The 17,306-nt window shown below is 45.5% G+C and overlaps 1 long non-coding RNA gene across 2 annotated transcripts in view; it reads right to left on the bottom strand.

The window, feature by feature from the left end:
- Positions 1-2,073, bottom strand: part of LOC142761139 (uncharacterized) — a 39,380-nt gene extending 37,307 nt beyond the window's left edge. For both annotated transcript variants that reach the window (XR_012883518.1, XR_012883517.1), the window contains exon 1: positions 2,005-2,073. This is a non-coding gene — a long non-coding RNA (uncharacterized LOC142761139). The remainder of the gene's footprint in view (positions 1-2,004) is intronic.
- Between the last annotated feature and the right edge of the window lie 15,233 nt (positions 2,074-17,306).

The raw sequence follows: 17,306 nt of genomic DNA, 5'->3' as shown, positions 1-17,306 counted from the left end.
CATCCACAATGTTCATAATCCCAGTCACAATACCCCATGAAACTCACAATAAAGCCCACATGAGAGCCACAGTGCCCATGACAGAAACTATTGCCCTACAATGGCCAAAATGCCCCAATGACAATTACAATGCTCTCATTGCCCATTTTACCAGCCACAATGCCCACATAAATACCTCAATGCCCTCCATGCCAGCCCTAACACCTTCATAACTATTAAAATGCCCACATGACAGCCACACTGAATTAGAATTCCTCAAAGACAACTGCAATAAGCTTAATGATCCTCTAATCAGTCTCATTGCCCCATGAAGACCATCATATCCTTTATACCAGCTATAGTGTTCCATGCCAGCAAAAACTCATATTTTCCAGTCACAATGCTCACCATAAGAGCCAATATGCCACCATGACACCCACAATATCTCTTATCTCAGCCACTATGTCCTTATTACAGCCACAATTAAATTCATGGCAGCCAGAATGCCCTCATCGCCACCTTTCCAAAAGGAAAGTCTCCATACCACCCACAATGCCCCTGTGCAATCTACAATGCCAAAATGACAACAGCTATATCCATTTTCCCAGTCACAAATCCCCCATGCCAGCCACAATGTACTTTATTAAAGCAACAATGCTGTCAATGCACCTTATGCTCGCCACAATGCCTCTTTGACCAGCAAAAGCCTTTAATGCCCTTATGCCAGCCACGAATCCCCACTATAACCAAAATGCCCTCACTTCCTCCTTTGCCAGTTACAATGACCTCCATGCCAGCCAGAATGCCCTTAATTTCCTTTTAGCCAACCACAATATCCCCAAGGCAACCACAAAACCCTCATGCCAGCCATAATTCCACATTCCAGCCACAATGCCAGATACAATGTACTTAATCCCGGAAACAATACCCCTTATGCCAGCCACATTGCCAAAACGACAACCACAAACCTCCAATGCCCGTATACCAAACATATTGCCTCCATGACAGCCAAAATGTCCTCACATCCCCTTTTGTGAGACACAATACCATCCATGCCAGTCACAACGCCCTCACTTCACCCTTGGCCAAAAACAATGACAACATGACAACCACAAAGCCCCCATGCCAGCCACAATAACACCCGATATGTCTATTATTCCAGTCAAAATGCCACCATAACAGCCAGTAACAATGCTGCCAATGCCCCTTATGCCAACCACAAGGACACAATGACAGCTACATATAATCAATGCCCATATGACAGACAAAATGCTCTCATTTGCCTAAAAACAAAGCCCTTCATGCCAGCTACAATGTACTCATTTCCTCTTTGTCAACCACAATGTCCACATGACAGTCACAAATCCCTATGCCAGCAATGATGGCACATGTCAGCCACAATGCCCTCCATGACAGTCACAATGCCACTATTAGCCTATGCAAACTAGAATGGCCTTGTTCTAACCATAATGCTGCTAATTTAAGCCACAATGCCCACATGACACCCGCTATATGCCTTATTCCATCTGGAATGCTCCAACGCCAGCCATAATGGCTCCTTTTCAAGCAACAATGCCTAAATGCAAGCCATAATACTCCAATAAGAGCCACTTTGAACCCATTTTACCCACAATGTCCCTTATCCCGGCCACAATATCTCCATGACAGCCAAAATGTCCTCATTTCTGCTTTTGCCAGTCATAATGCCCCATGACAGCCACAGTTACCTCATTTCTCTCAATGCCGGCCACAGGGCCCTCCATACCTGCCACAATGCCCACATGACAGCAAAAATTTCCTATTGGGAAAGGGGAGATGGTGATGAATGTGTATGTTGGAATGTAAATGCAGTGAATCCATGTGCAGAACGCAAAGGCATTTACAATGCCCTGAAATATCTGTAGCCAATATATGTACTACTAGACATGTATTCTTATATACTAGGAAGGTATTACCACACCTCTGAAAGTCCAGAGTTAGAAACTAGCCTGATCATTATCAGTAATTAATAATAATATTAATTACCAGTTCTCTGATTCCTCTATTGCCTCTGACTGGAGGATTCCATATCTTGCTTCTTTTCACTTTCAAATAGACACCTAGAAAAAAAAAAGAGGTGTGATAATACGTTCCTGGTATATGCTATAGATGTATTGGATGAGTAAAGAGATGTTAGTGTGCCTAGTTTCTCATAAAACAAAAGTAATTTTTAAAGGGCAATTGAACCCTTTCTGGGATACCTTCTGATGAGCCAAACTAGAGATCCCACCTGAAGAATTCCTATCCAAGAATCTGCACCGACCACCCCATCCTGACTAGAAGCCACAAGTAGCATAGAAATGTCTCTGACCACATTCTCTAATTTACTCACCAATCACATTCTCAAGAATATCTAACAAGAACAATTACTATCGAAAAAAAAAGCCTTTTGCAAACCACAAACCAAACACAACCTGACCAGGGAAATCCAACTCAAAATGATTTTATTATCAAAACTGAATTATTTCTATCACACCTACTTAACGTAATGATAATACTTTCAAGAGTAATTTTATTAACATTTATTAGCCCCACAAAAGACTGAAAATATACTTTTACCCAAAAGTATAAGTAACCATTTCTCACTTAACTTATGCCTCCTGGAACAAAAACCCTTTTGAGTAAAGTTATTTTTTCTTCTTTGCTCTCCTGAATTAAGAAGTCACGACAGTCACAATGTTCCAATCACAGCACAATGCCCGTTTGAGAACAACAATACCTAAAAAGCTGCAGTACCTGCCACAAAGTCCTCAGTGCCAACCACCTTTCCCCATGACAACCACAATGCCTTTAATGAACCCTATGCAAGCTACAGTACCTGCTAGGCCAACAAAAATTCCCACATGACAACCAGAGTGCCCTATATACCAGCCACAATACCCCAAAAAAAGCCACAATGCTCTTCAGGCCAGCCATAATGCCCCCATAACACCAACAAAGTACCTTATGCCATTTACTATGCCCCATGCCAGCCACCAGGTTCTTATAAGAGCCACTAGGCCTTATGCCAGCCATATTTCCTCCTTTTAAGTCACAATCAACTCTCTTCCATGCAATAATCAATGCCCTTTAAGGCAGCCCCTATGCCCAAGTGGTATTTAAAAACTGGCAATATCCCTTTACGAGCCACTATGCTGCAATAAAAAGCAACAATGCGCTCACTTCCCCCTTTGCCAACTAGCACATGACAGATACAAATCCCCATGCTAGCCATGACACCTGCCAGACACAATGCCCTCATGACCCCTAATATGTCCCTTATCCCAGTTAAAATGCCCCCAATGTTAGCCACAATTTCATCCATGCCAGCCACAATGCTAACTAACCACAAAAACACCATGACAGTCAAAGTACCCCGTGGCAGACAACATGCTTATATGAAATCAGCAATATCCCATATCCAAACCAAAATGCCCCCATTACAGCTACAATGTCCCCAGTATCCTTTATACCTCTCACAATTCCCCTTATTCCAGACACATTGCCCTCAATGCCCCCCTTAGCCAACCGCAATAAAACCATGACAACCACAATGGCCTCAGTGCCCCTATGACAACTATAATGCCCTATGACAGTCAAAAATGTCATCTTGCCAGCCACAATGACTCCATGAAATTTACTAAACCCCCATCTGCAATATTCCTTATCTCCTCAAAATGCCCTCATGACATCCACAATGTTCATAATCCCAGTCACAATACCTGTAATGGCGGGGGGTAGGGAGACGGACAAGTGAGCCCTAATCTACCCGCCACTCTGTCCCTGCCTACTTGCAACGACCCGCCCTAGGCGACGGGGTACAACTGGGCGGCGGTCCCTGCGCTCAGTAAGTGCACGACAAACACACAAAGGAACACAAGCAAGGAAAAGGGGCAGTTGCCCACGGCAACACCGTGAGCAACCAGAGTGGTGAACGAGCCGAGTCAAGCCAGGAGTGTGCGAGGTACAAAACGAAGAGCAGAAGAATAGTCGGTAAGAAAGGGGTCTGTATGGAGCAGGATCAAAAATAGCAGGAGCTGTAGCTGGGCCAGGAAACCACAAGAAAAGAATCACAAGCCCAGAGGGACAGGAAGGGCAGGCTTAAATAGACCGAGGGCGGGAGCTAGCTGAGTCTGGCCAGGTTACGATAGGCTCTCCCACTCCTAAGCCTGCCAGCCACAGTGGTGGAAGCAGGAGTCAGTCTCAGGGATGTAGCCTCAGGTGCTGACTGATTAATTCTGGGAGTTAACCCCGAAGCTGTGCCTGGCAGATCCTTTACAGTACCCCCCCTTTTATGAGGGGCCACCGGACCCTTTCTAAGTGGACCTGGCTTACTGGGGAAATGCAGGTGGAACCTCCTGACCAATACCCCAGCGTGAACATCCCGGGCGGGTACCCAAGTCCTCTCCTCGGGCCCATATCCTCTCCAATGGACGAGGTACTGGAGGGAGCCTTGGACCATCTTGCTGTCCACAATCCTGGCCACCTCGAATTCCACCCCCTCAGGGGTGAGGACGGGAACAGGAGGTCTCCTCGAGGGAGCCAAGGACGGGGAACAGCGTTTGAGGAGGGAGGCATGAAACACGTCGTGTATACGGAAAGACGGGGGTAACTCCAGCCGGAAGGAGACAGGATTGAGGACCTCAATGACCTTATACGGCCCAATAAACCGGGGAGCAAACTTCTTGGACGGAACCTTGAGACACAAGTTCCTAGACGACAACCACACCAGATCCCCGACCATAAACAGGGGGTTAGCAGAACGTTTTTTATCAGCCTGAGTTTTTTGTACGCTCTGGGACACCTCTAGGTTTTTCTGAACCTGGGCCCAGACTGTGCACAGTTCCCGATGAACGACCTCTACCTCGGGATTGTTGGAACTACCAGGTGAAACGGAGGAGAACCGTGGGTTAAACCCAAAATTACAAAAAAAGGGAGAGACCCCTGACGAGTTACTGACCCGGTTATTAAGGGAAAATTCGGCGAGGGGAATGAAAGAGACCCAATCAAATTGACAGTCAGAGACAAAACACCTTAAGTATTGTTCTAGAGATTGATTAGTCCTCTCCGTTTGGCCATTGGTTTCAGGATGGAAGGCAGAGGAGAAGGACAGATCAATCCCCAACTTCATACAGAAGGCTCTCCAAAACAATGAAACAAATTGTACCCCTCTGTCCGAAACAATATTGACAGGGACCCCATGGAGACGCAGGATGTGTTTGACAAACAAGGTAGCCAACGTCTTGGCGTTGGGTAGTTTCTTGAGGGGCACAAAGTGGCACATCTTACAGAAGCGGTCCACCACCACCCACACCACCGACTTGCCTTGGGATGGAGGCAAATCAGTGATAAAATCCATGGAGATATGTGTCCAAGGTCTCTGGAGAATGGGCAACGAACGCAGTAAGCCCGCTGGTCGGGACCTGGGAGTCTTGGACCTAGCACAAACCTCACAAGCGGCGACGTAGGCCTTAACGTCTTTAGGCAACCTAGGCCACCAATAATTTCTGGTAATGAGGTGTTTGGTACCCAGGATGCCTGGATGGCCAGATAGTGCGGAGTCATGATTTTCCCTAAGTACCCTTAGCCGGAATTGCAGGGGAACAAACAGCTTGTTCTCAGGAAGGTTCCCGGGAGCTGAACCTTGATCAGCAGCAATATCAGAGACTAAATCAGAATAGATCGAGGAAATGATTATACCTGGAGGCAAAATACAAGCAGGATCTTCCTCCGAAGGAGGGCTGGCCATGAAGCTACGCGACAGTGCATCAGCCTTAATATTTTTAGACCCAGCCCTATAGGTAACCAAAAAATTGAATCTGGTAAAAAATAACGCCCATCGAGCTTGTCTCGGGTTTAGCCTCCGGGCAGATTCTAGGAAAACCAGATTCTTGTGGTCGGTAAGGACCGTTACCTGGTGCCTAGCCCCCTCCAGGAAGTGGCGCCACTCTTCAAATCCCCATTTAATGGCTAAGAGTTCGCCGTTGCCAATATCATAGTTACTTTCAGTTGGCGAAAACTTCCTGGAGAAGTAGGCACAGGGGCGGAGATGGGTGAGGGACCCGGTACCCTGGGACAAGACAGCCCCCACTCCCATCTCAGATGCGTCAACTTCCACGATAAATGGCTCCATTTGGTTGGGCTGAACCAGCACCGGGGCCGAGATAAAGCACTTCTTAAGGACCTCAAAAGCCTGGACAGCCTCAGGAGGCCAGTGGAGGAGATCAGCACCTTTGCGAGTGAGGTCCGTAAGGGGCTTAGCGATGACCGAGAAGTTAGCAATAAATCTCCTGTAATAATTAGCGAACCCCAAAAAACACTGTAACGCCTTCAGGGAGGCAGGTTGGACCCATTCCGCCACAGCCTGAACCTTGGCGGGGTCCATGCGGAATTCATGAGGAGTGAGGATTTGACCCAAAAATTTAATCTCCTGTACCCCAAACACACATTTTTCGGTTTTGGCAAAGAGTTTGTTTTCCCGAAGGACCTGGAGCACCTTCCTGACATGCTCAATGTGGGAGTACCAGTCCTTGGAAAACACCAGTATGTCATCAAGGTACACTACCAGAAATATCCCCAGGTAATTTCTCAAAATCTCATTTATGAAATTCTGGAAGACCGCAGGGGCATTACACAACCCAAAGGGCATGACGAGGTATTCGAAATGGCCTTCGGGCGTGTTAAACGCAGTCTTCCACTCATCCCCCTCTTTGATGCGAATAAGGTTATACGCCCCCCGTAGATCCAATTTAGAAAACCATTGGGCCCCCTGAACCTGATTAAAGAGATCAGGAATCAAAGGAAGGGGATACTGGTTCCTTACCGTGACCTTATTCAGGCTACGGTAGTCAATGCATGGCCTAAGACCACCATCCTTCTTCCCTATGAAGAAGAAGCCAGCACCTACCGGAGAAGAAGAGGGACGAATGTAACCCTTGGCCAGGGATTCCTGGATATACACTCTCATGGCTTCACGTTCGGGACAAGAAAGATTAAATATCCTGCCCTTAGGAAGCTTAGCTCCTGGTACCAATTCGATAGCGCAATCGTATTCTCTATGAGGAGGTAACACTTCGGAGGCCTCCTTAGAGAAAACATCAGCGAAGTCCTGAACAAACTCGGGTACCGTATTCGCCTCCTTAGGGGGAGAAATAGAATTAATAGAAAAACATGACGTACAACATTCATTACCCCATTTGGTTAGCTCCCCAGTATTCCAGTCAAACGTGGGATTATGCAACTGCAACCAGGGAAGACCTAGAACCAAATCGTACGATAATCCCTGCATCAACAGTACAGAGCATTGCTCCAAATGCATGGAGCCAACAAGGAGTTCAAAAACAGGGGTATGCTGTGTAAAATAACCATTAGCAAGAGGAGTGGAGTCGATACCCACTACCGGGACAGGTTTAGGCAAATCAATCAGAGGCATAGCAAGAGACATAGCAAATTCCACAGACATGATATTAGTAGAGGACCCTGAATCCACGAAGGCACTGCCGGTAGCAGACCTACCACCAAAAGAGACCTGAAAGGGAAGCAAGATCTTAGTACGTTTCCTATTTACGGGAAATACCTGTGCGCCCAAGTGACCTCCCCGATGATCACTTAGACGCGGAAGTTCTCTGGCTGCAATCTTACGCTTAGGACAGTTGTTCACTTGATGCTTGTCGTCCCCACAGTAGAAGCAGAGACCATTCTTCCTGCAGAATTCTCTACGTTGTTGGGGGGACACGGAGGCCCCGAGTTGCATAGGTATCTCTGAATCTTTCGGGGAGGAACGAAGCAACGGAGCTTCGGGAGGCATCATGGGGGAGTCGGAGGAGAAAACACATAAACGTTCACGTTGTCGTTCCCTAAAACGTCGGTCAAGTCGTACCGCTAAAGCCATAACCTGGTCTAGGGAGTCAGAAGAGGGATAGCTAACTAGCAGGTCTTTCAGGGCATTCGACAGACCCAACCTAAACTGGCACCTTAAAGCAGGGTCATTCCACCGAGAAGCTACGCACCACTTCCGAAAGTCAGAGCAATACTCCTCAACAGGTCTCTTACCCTGACTTAAGATCACCAGCTGACTCTCGGCAAAGGCAGTCCTGTCAGTCTCGTCATAAATAAGTCCGAGAGCAGAAAAAAAACAATCAACGGAGGAAAGTTCAACGGCGTCAGGAGCCAAGGAGAAGGCCCACTCTTGGGGCCCTTCCTGGAGCCGGGACATAATTATACCCACCCGCTGGCTCTCAGAACCTGAGGAATGAGGCTTTAAACGAAAGTAAAGCCTACAACTCTCCCGAAAGGAGAGAAAAGCCCTCCGGTCCCCTGAGAACCGGTCGGGCAACTTGAGGTGGGGTTCAAGAGGTGCGGTGAGGGGAACTACCAAGGTAGCATCAGGCTGGTTGACCCTCTGAGCCAGGGCCTGGACTTGTAGGGAGAGACCCTGCATTTGCTGAGCCAGGGTCTCACGGGGATCCATAGTGGTGTCAGGGACCAGGGTAGACTAGGTATGGGCTTGTGATTATGTAATGGCGGGGGGTAGGGAGACGGACAAGTGAGCCCTAATCTACCCGCCACTCTGTCCCTGCCTACTTGCAACGACCCGCCCTAGGCGACGGGGTACAACTGGGCGGCGGTCCCTGCGCTCAGTAAGTGCACGACAAACATGACAAACATACAAAGGAACACAAGCAAGGAAAAGGGGCAGTTGCCCACGGCAACACCGTGAGCAACCAGAGTGGTGAACGAGCCGAGTCAAGCCAGGAGTGTGCGAGGTAGAAAACGAAGAGCAGAAGAGTAGTCGGTAAGCCAGGGTCTGTATGGAGCAGGATCAAAAATAGCAGGAGCTGTAGCTGGGCCAGGAAACCACAAGAAAAGAATCACAAGCCCAGAGGGACAGGAAGGGCAGGCTTAAATAGACCGAGGGCGGGAGCTAGCTGAGTCTGGCCAGGTTACGATAGGCTCTCCCACTCCTAAGCCTGCCAGCCACAGTGGTGGAAGCAGGAGTCAGTCTCAGGGATGTAGACTCAGGTGCTGACTGATTAATTCTGGGAGTTAACCCCGAAGCTGTGCCTGGCAGATCCTTTACAATACCCCATGAAACTCACAATAAAGCCCACATGAGAGCCACAGTGCCCATGACAGAAACTATTGCCCTACAATGGCCAAAATGCCCCAATGACAATTACAATGCTCTCATTGCCCATTTTACCAGCCACAATGCCCACATAAATACCTCAATGCCCTCCATGCCAGCCCTAACACCTTCATAACTATTAAAATGCCCCCATGACAGCCACACTGAATTAGAATTCCTCAAAGACAACTGCAATAAGCTTAATGATCCTCTAATCAGTCTCATTGCCCCATGAAGACCATCATAATCTTTATACCAGCTATAGTGCTCCATGCCAGCAAAAACTCATATTTTCCAGTCACAATGCTCACCATAAGAGCCAATATGCCACCATGACACCCACAATATCTCTTATCTCAGCCACTATGTCCTTATTACAGCCACAATTAAATTCATGCCAGCCAGAATGCCCTCATCGCCACCTTTCCAAAAGGAAAGTCTCCATACCACCCACAATGCGCCTGTGCAATGTACAATGCCAAAATGACAACAGCTATATCCATTTTCCCAGTCACAAATCCCCCATGCCAGCCACAATGTACTTTATTAAAGCAACAATGCTGTCAATGCACCTTATGCTCGCCACAATGCCTCTTTGACCAGCAAAAGCCTTTAATGCCCTTATGCCAGCCACGAATCCCCATAATAACCAAAATGCCCTCACTTCCTCCTTTGCCAGTTACAATGACCTCCATGCCAGCCAGAATGCCCTTAATTTCCTTTTAGCCAACCACAATATCCCCAAGGCAACCACAAAGCCCTCATGCCAGCCATAATTCCACATTCCAGCAACAATGCCAGATACAATGTACTTAATCCCGGAAACAATACCCCTTATGCCAGCCACATTGCCAAAACGACAACCACAAACCTCCAATGCCCGTATACCAAACATATTGCCTCCATGACAGCCAAAATGTCCTCACATCCCCTTTTGCGAGACACAATACCATCCATGCCAGTCACAACGCCCTCACTTCACCCTTGGCCAAAAACAATGACAACATGACAACCACAAAGCCCCCATGCCAGCCACAATAACACCCGATATGTCTATTATTCCAGTCAAAATGCCACCATAACAGCCAGTAACAATGCTGCCAATGCCCCTTATGCCAACCACAAGGACACAATGACAGCTACATATAATCAATGCCCATATGACAGACAAAATGCTCTCATTTGCCTAAAAACAAAGCCCTTCATGCCAGCTACAATGTACTCATTTCCTCTTTGTCAACCACAATGTCCACATGATAGTCACAAATCCCTATGCCAGCAATGATGGCACATGTCAGCCACAATGCCCTCCATGACAGTCACAATGCCACTATTAGCCTATGCAAACTAGAATGGCCTTGTTCTAACCATAATGCTGCTAATTTAAGCCAAAATGCCCACGACACCCGCTATATGCCTTATTCCATCTGGAATGCTCCAACGCCAGCCATAATGGCTCCCATTCAAGCAACAATGCCTAAATGCAAGCCATAATACTCCCATAAGAGCCACTTTGAACCCTTTTTACCCACAATGTCCCTTATCCCGGCCACAATATCTCCATGACAGCCAAAATGTCCTCTATGCCAGCCAAAATGCCCTCATTTCTGCTTTTGCCAGTCATAATGCCCCATGACAGCCACAGTTACCTCATTTCTCTCAATGCCGGCCACAGGGCCCTCCATACCTGCCACAATGCCCACATGACAGCAAAAATTTCCTATTGGGAAAGGGGAGATGGTGATGAATGTGTATGTTGGAATGTAAATGCAGTGAATCCATGTGCAGAACGCAAAGGCATTTACAATGCCCTGAAATATCTGTAGCCAATATATGTACTACTAGACATGTATTCTTATATACTAGGAAGGTATTACCACACCTCTGAAAGTCCAGAGCTAGAAACTAGCCTGATCATTATCAGTAATTAATAATAATATTAATTACCAGTTCTCTGATTCCTCTATTGCCGCTGACTGGAGGATTCCATATCTTGCTTCTTTTCACTTTCAAATAGACACCTAGAAAAAAAAAAAGAGGTGTGATAATACGTTCCTGGTATATGCTATAGATGTATTGGATGAGTAAAGAGATGTTAATGTGCCTAGTTTCTCATAAAACAAAAGTAATTTTGAAAGGGCAATTGAACCCTTTCTGGGATACCTTCTGATGAGCCAAACTAGAGATCCCACCTGAAGAATTCCTATCCAAGAATCTGCACCGACCACCCCATCCTGACTAGAAGCCACAAGTAGCATAGAAATGTCTCTGACCACATTCCCTAATTTACTCACCAATCACATTCTCAAGAATATCTAACAAGAACAATTACTATCGAAAAAAAAAGCCTTTTGCAAACCACAAACCAAACACAACCTGACCAGGGAAATCCAACTCAAAATCATTTTATTATCAAAACTGTGTGAATTATTTCTATCACACCTACTTAACGTAATGATAATACTTTCAAGAGTAATTTTATTAACATTTATTAGCCCCACAAAAGACTGAAAATATACTTTTACCCAAAAGTATAAGTAACCATTTCTCACTTAACTTATGCCTCCTGGAACAAAAACCCTTTTGAATAAAGTTATTTTTTCTTCTTTGCTCTCCTGAATTAAGAAGTCACGACAGTCACAATGTTCCAATCACAGCACAATGCCCGTTTGAGAACAACAATACCTAAAAAGCTGCAGTACCTGCCACAAAGTCCTCAGTGCCAACCACCTTTCCCCATGACAACCACAATGCCTTTAATGAACCCTATGCAAGCCACAGTACCTGCTAGGCCAACCAAAATTCCCACATGACAACCAGAGTGCCCTCTATACCAGCCACAATACCCCCAAAAAAGCCACAATGCTCTTCAGGCCAGCCATAATGCCCCCATAACACCCACAAAGTACCTTATGCCATTTACTATGCCCCATGCCAGCCACCAGGTTCTTATAAGAGCCACTATGCCTTATGCCAGCCATATTTCCTCCTTTTAAGTCACAATCAACTCTCTTCCATGCAATAATCAATGCCCTTTAAGCCAGCCCCTATGCCCAAGTGGTATTTAAAAACTGGCAATATCCCTTTACGAGCCACTATGCTGCAATAAAAAGCAACAATGCGCTCACTTCCCCCTTTGCCAACTAGCACATGACAGATACAAATCCCCATGCTAGCCATGACACCTGCCAGACACAATGACCTCATGACCCCTAATATGTCCCTTATCCCAGTTAAAATGCCCCAATGTTAGCCACAATTTCCTCCATGCCAGCCACAATGCTAACTAACCACAAAAACACCATGACAGTCAAAGTACCCCGTGGCAGACAACATGCTTATATGAAATCAGCAATATCCCATATCCAAACCAAAATGCCCCCATTACAGCTACAATGTCCCCAGTATCCTTTATACCTCTCACAATTCCCCTTATTCCAGACACATTGCCCTCAATGCCCCCCTTAGCCAACCGCAATAAAACCATGACAACCACAATGGCCTCAGTGCCCCTATGACAACTATAATGCCCTATGACAGTCAAAAATGTCATCTTGCCAGCCACAATGACTCCATGAAATTTACTAAACCCCCATCTGCAATATTCCTTATCTCCTCAAAATGCCCTCATGACATCCACAATGTTCATAATCCCAGTCACAATACCCCATGAAACTCACAATAAAGCCCACATGAGAGCCACAGTGCCCATGACAGAAACTATTGCCCTACAATGGCCAAAATGCCCCAATGACAATTACAATGCTCTCATTGCCCATTTTACCAGCCACAATGCCCACATAAATACCTCAATGCCCTCCATGCCAGCCCTAACACCTTCATAACTATTAAAATGCCCCCATGACAGCCACACTGAATTAGAATTCCTCAAAGACAACTGCAATAAGCTTAATGATCCTCTAATCAGTCTCATTGCCCCATGAAGGCCATCATATCCTTTATACCAGCTATAGTGCTCCATGCCAGCAAAAACTCATATTTTCCAGTCACAATGCTCACCATAAGAGCCAATATGCCACCATGACACCCACAATATCTCTTATCTCAGCCACTATGTCCTTATTACAGCCACAATTAAATTCATGCCAGCCAGAATGCCCTCATCGCCACCTTTCCAAAAGGAAAGTCTCCATATCACCCACAATGCGCCTGTGCAATGTACAATGCCTAAATGACAACAGCTATATCCATTTTCCCAATCACAAATCCCCCATGCCAGCCACAATGTACTTTATTAAAGCAACAATGCTGTCAATGCACCTTATGCTCGCCACAATGCCTCTTTGACCAGCAAAAGCCTTTAATGCCCTTATGCCAGCCACGAATCCCCATAATAACCAAAATGCCCTCACTTCCTCCTTTGCCAGTTACAATGACCTCCATGCCAGCCAGAATGCCCTTAATTTCCTTTTAGCCAACCACAATATCCCCAAGGCAACCACAAAGCCCTCATGCCAGCCATAATTCCACATTCCAGCAACAATGCCAGATACAATGTACTTAATCCCGGAAACAATACCCCTTATGCCAGCCACATTGCCAAAACGACAACCACAAACCTCCAATGCCCGTATACCAAACATATTGCCTCCATGACAGCCAAAATGTCCTCACATCCCATTTTGCGAGACACAATACCATCCATGCCAGTCACAACGCCCTCACTTCACCCTTGGCCAAAAACAATGACAACATGACAACCACAAAGCCCCCATGCCAGCCACAATAACACCCGATATGTCTATTATTCCAGTCAAAATGCCACCATAACAGCCAGTAACAATGCTGCCAATGCCCCTTATGCCAACCACAAGGACACAATGACAGCTACATATAATCAATGCCCATATGACAGACAAAGTGCTCTCATTTGCCTAAAAACAAAGCCCTTCATGCCAGCTACAATGTACTCATTTCCTCTTTGTCAACCACGATGTCCACATGACAGTAACAAATCCCTATGCCAGCAATGATGGCACATATCAGCTACAATGCCCTCCATGACAGTCACAATGCCATTACTAGCCTATGCAAACTAGAATGGCCTTGTTCTAACCATAATGCTGCTAATTTAAGCCAAAATGCCCACGACACCCGCTATATGCCTTATTCCATCTGGAATGCTCCAACGCCAGCCATAATGGCTCCTATTCAAGCAACAATGCCTAAATGCAAGCCATAATACTCCCATAAGAGCCACTTTGAACCCTTTTTACCCACAATGTCCCTTATCCCGGCCACAATATCTCCATGACAGCCAAAATGTCCTCTATGCCAGCCAAAATGCCCTCATTTCTGCTTTTGCCAGTCATAATGCCCCATGACAGCCACAGTTACCTCATTTCTCTCAATGCCGGCCACAGGGCCCTCCATACCTGCCACAATGCCCACATGACAGCAAAAATTTCCTATTGGGAAAGGGGAGATGGTGATGAATGTGTATGTTGGAATGTAAATGCAGTGAATCCATGTGCAGAACGCAAAGGCATTTACAATGCCCTGAAATATCTGTAGCCAATATATATACTACTAGACATGTATTCTTATATACTAGGAAGGTATTACCACACCTCTGAAAGTCCAGAGCTAGAAACTAGCCTGATCATTATCAGTAATTAATAATAATATTAATTACCAGTTCTCTGATTCCTCTATTGCCGCTGACTGGAGGATTCCATATCTTGCTTCTTTTCACTTTCAAATAGACACCTAGAAAAAAAAAAGAGGTGTGATAATACGTTCCTGGTATATGCTATAGATGTATTGGATGAGTAAAGAGATGTTAATGTGCCTAGTTTCTCATAAAACAAAAGTAATTTTGAAAGGGCAATTGAACCCTTTCTGGGATACCTTCTGATGAGCCAAACTAGAGATCCCACCTGAAGAATTCCTATCCAAGAATCTGCACCGACCACCCCATCCTGACTAGAAGCCACAAGTAGCATAGAAATGTCTCTGACCACATTCCCTAATTTACTCACCAATCACATTCTCAAGAATATCTAACAAGAACAATTACTATCGAAAAAAAAAGCCTTTTGCAAACCACAAACCAAACACAACCTGACCAGGGAAATCCAACTCAAAATCATTTTATTATCAAAACTGTGTGAATTATTTCTATCACACCTACTTAACGTAATGATAATACTTTCAAGAGTAATTTTATTAACATTTATTAGCCCCACAAAAGACTGAAAATATACTTTTACCCAAAAGTATAAGTAACCATTTCTCACTTAACTTATGCCTCCTGGAACAAAAACCCTTTTGAATAAAGTTATTTTTTCTTCTTTGCTCTCCTGAATTAAGAAGTCACGACAGTCACAATGTTCCAATCACAGCACAATGCCCGTTTGAGAACAACAATACCTAAAAAACTGCAATACCTGCCACAAAGTCCTCAGTGCCAACCACCTTTCCCCATGACAACCACAATGCCTTTAATGAACCCTATGCAAGCCACAGTACCTGCTAGGCCAACCAAAATTCCCACATGACAACCAGAGTGCCCTCTATACCAGCCACAATACCCCAAAAAAAAGCCACAATGCTCTTCAGGCCAGCCATAATGCCCCCATAACACCCACAAAGTACCTTATGCCATTTACTATGCCCCATGCCAGCCACCAGGTTCTTATAAGAGCCACTATGCCTTATGCCAGCCATATTTCCTCCTTTTAAGTCACAATCAACTCTCTTCCATGCAATAATCAATGCCCTTTAAGCCAGCCCCTATGCCCAAGTGGTATTTAAAAACTGGCAATATCCCTTTACGAGCCACTATGCTGCAATAAAAAGCAACAATGCGCTCACTTCCCCCTTTGCCAACTAGCACATGACAGATACAAATCCCCATGCTAGCCATGACACCTGCCAGACACAATGCCCTCATGACCCCTAATATGTCCCTTATCCCAGTTAAAATGCCCCAATGTTAGCCACAATTTCCTCCATGCCAGCCACAATGCTAACTAACCACAAAAACACCATGACAGTCAAAGTACCCCGTGGCAGACAATATGCTTATATGAAATTAGCAATATCCCATATCCAAACCAAAATGCCCACATTACAGCTACAATGTCCCCAGTATCCTTTATACCTCTCACAATTCCTCTTATTCCAGACACATTGCCCTCAATGCCCCCCTTAGCCAACCTCAATAAAACCATGACAACCACAATGGCCTCAGTGCCCCTATGACAACTATAATGCCCTATGACAGTCAAAAATGTCATCTTGCCAGCCACAATGACTCCATGAAATTTACTAAACCCCCATCTGCAATATTCCTTATCTCCTCAAAATGCCCTCATGACATCCACAATGTTCATAATCCCAGTCACAATACCCCATGAAACTCACAATAAAGCCCACATGAGAGCCACAGTGCCCATGACAGAAACTATTGCCCTACAATGGCCAAAATGCCCCAATGACAATTACAATGCTCTCATTGCCCATTTTACCAGCCACAATGCCCACATAAATACCTCAATGCCCTCCATGCCAGCCCTAACACCTTCATAACTATTAAAATGCCCCCATGACAGCCACACTGAATTAGAATTCCTCAAAGACAACTGCAATAAGCTTAATGATCCTCTAATCAGTCTCATTGCCCCATGAAGGCCATCATATCCTTTATACCAGCTATAGTGCTCCATGCCAGCAAAAACTCATATTTTCCAGTCACAATGCTCACCATAAGAGCCAATATGCCACCATGACACCCACAATATCTCTTATCTCAGCCACTATGTCCTTATTACAGCCACAATTAAATTCATGCCAGCCAGAATGCCCTCATCGCCACCTTTCCAAAAGGAAAGTCTCCATACCACCCACAATGCGCCTGTGCAATGTACAATGCCTAAATGACAACAGCTATATCCATTTTCCCAATCACAAATCCCCCATGCCAGCCACAATGTACTTTATTAAAGCAACAATGCTGTCAATGCACCTTATGCTCGCCACAATGCCTCTTTGACCAGCAAAAGCCTTTAATGCCCTTATGCCAGCCACGAATCCCCATAATAACCAAAATGCCCTCACTTCCTCCTTTGCCAGTTACAATGACCTCCATGCCAGCCAGAATGCCCTTAATTTCCTTTTAGCCAACCACAATATCCCCAAGGCAACCACAAAGCCCTCA

The sequence above is a fragment of the Rhinoderma darwinii genome, chromosome 4 (assembly GCF_050947455.1).
Source record: "Rhinoderma darwinii isolate aRhiDar2 chromosome 4, aRhiDar2.hap1, whole genome shotgun sequence".
NCBI lineage: Eukaryota > Metazoa > Chordata > Amphibia > Anura > Rhinodermatidae > Rhinoderma > Rhinoderma darwinii.
This window is presented reverse-complemented; position numbering and strand designations above follow the sequence as displayed.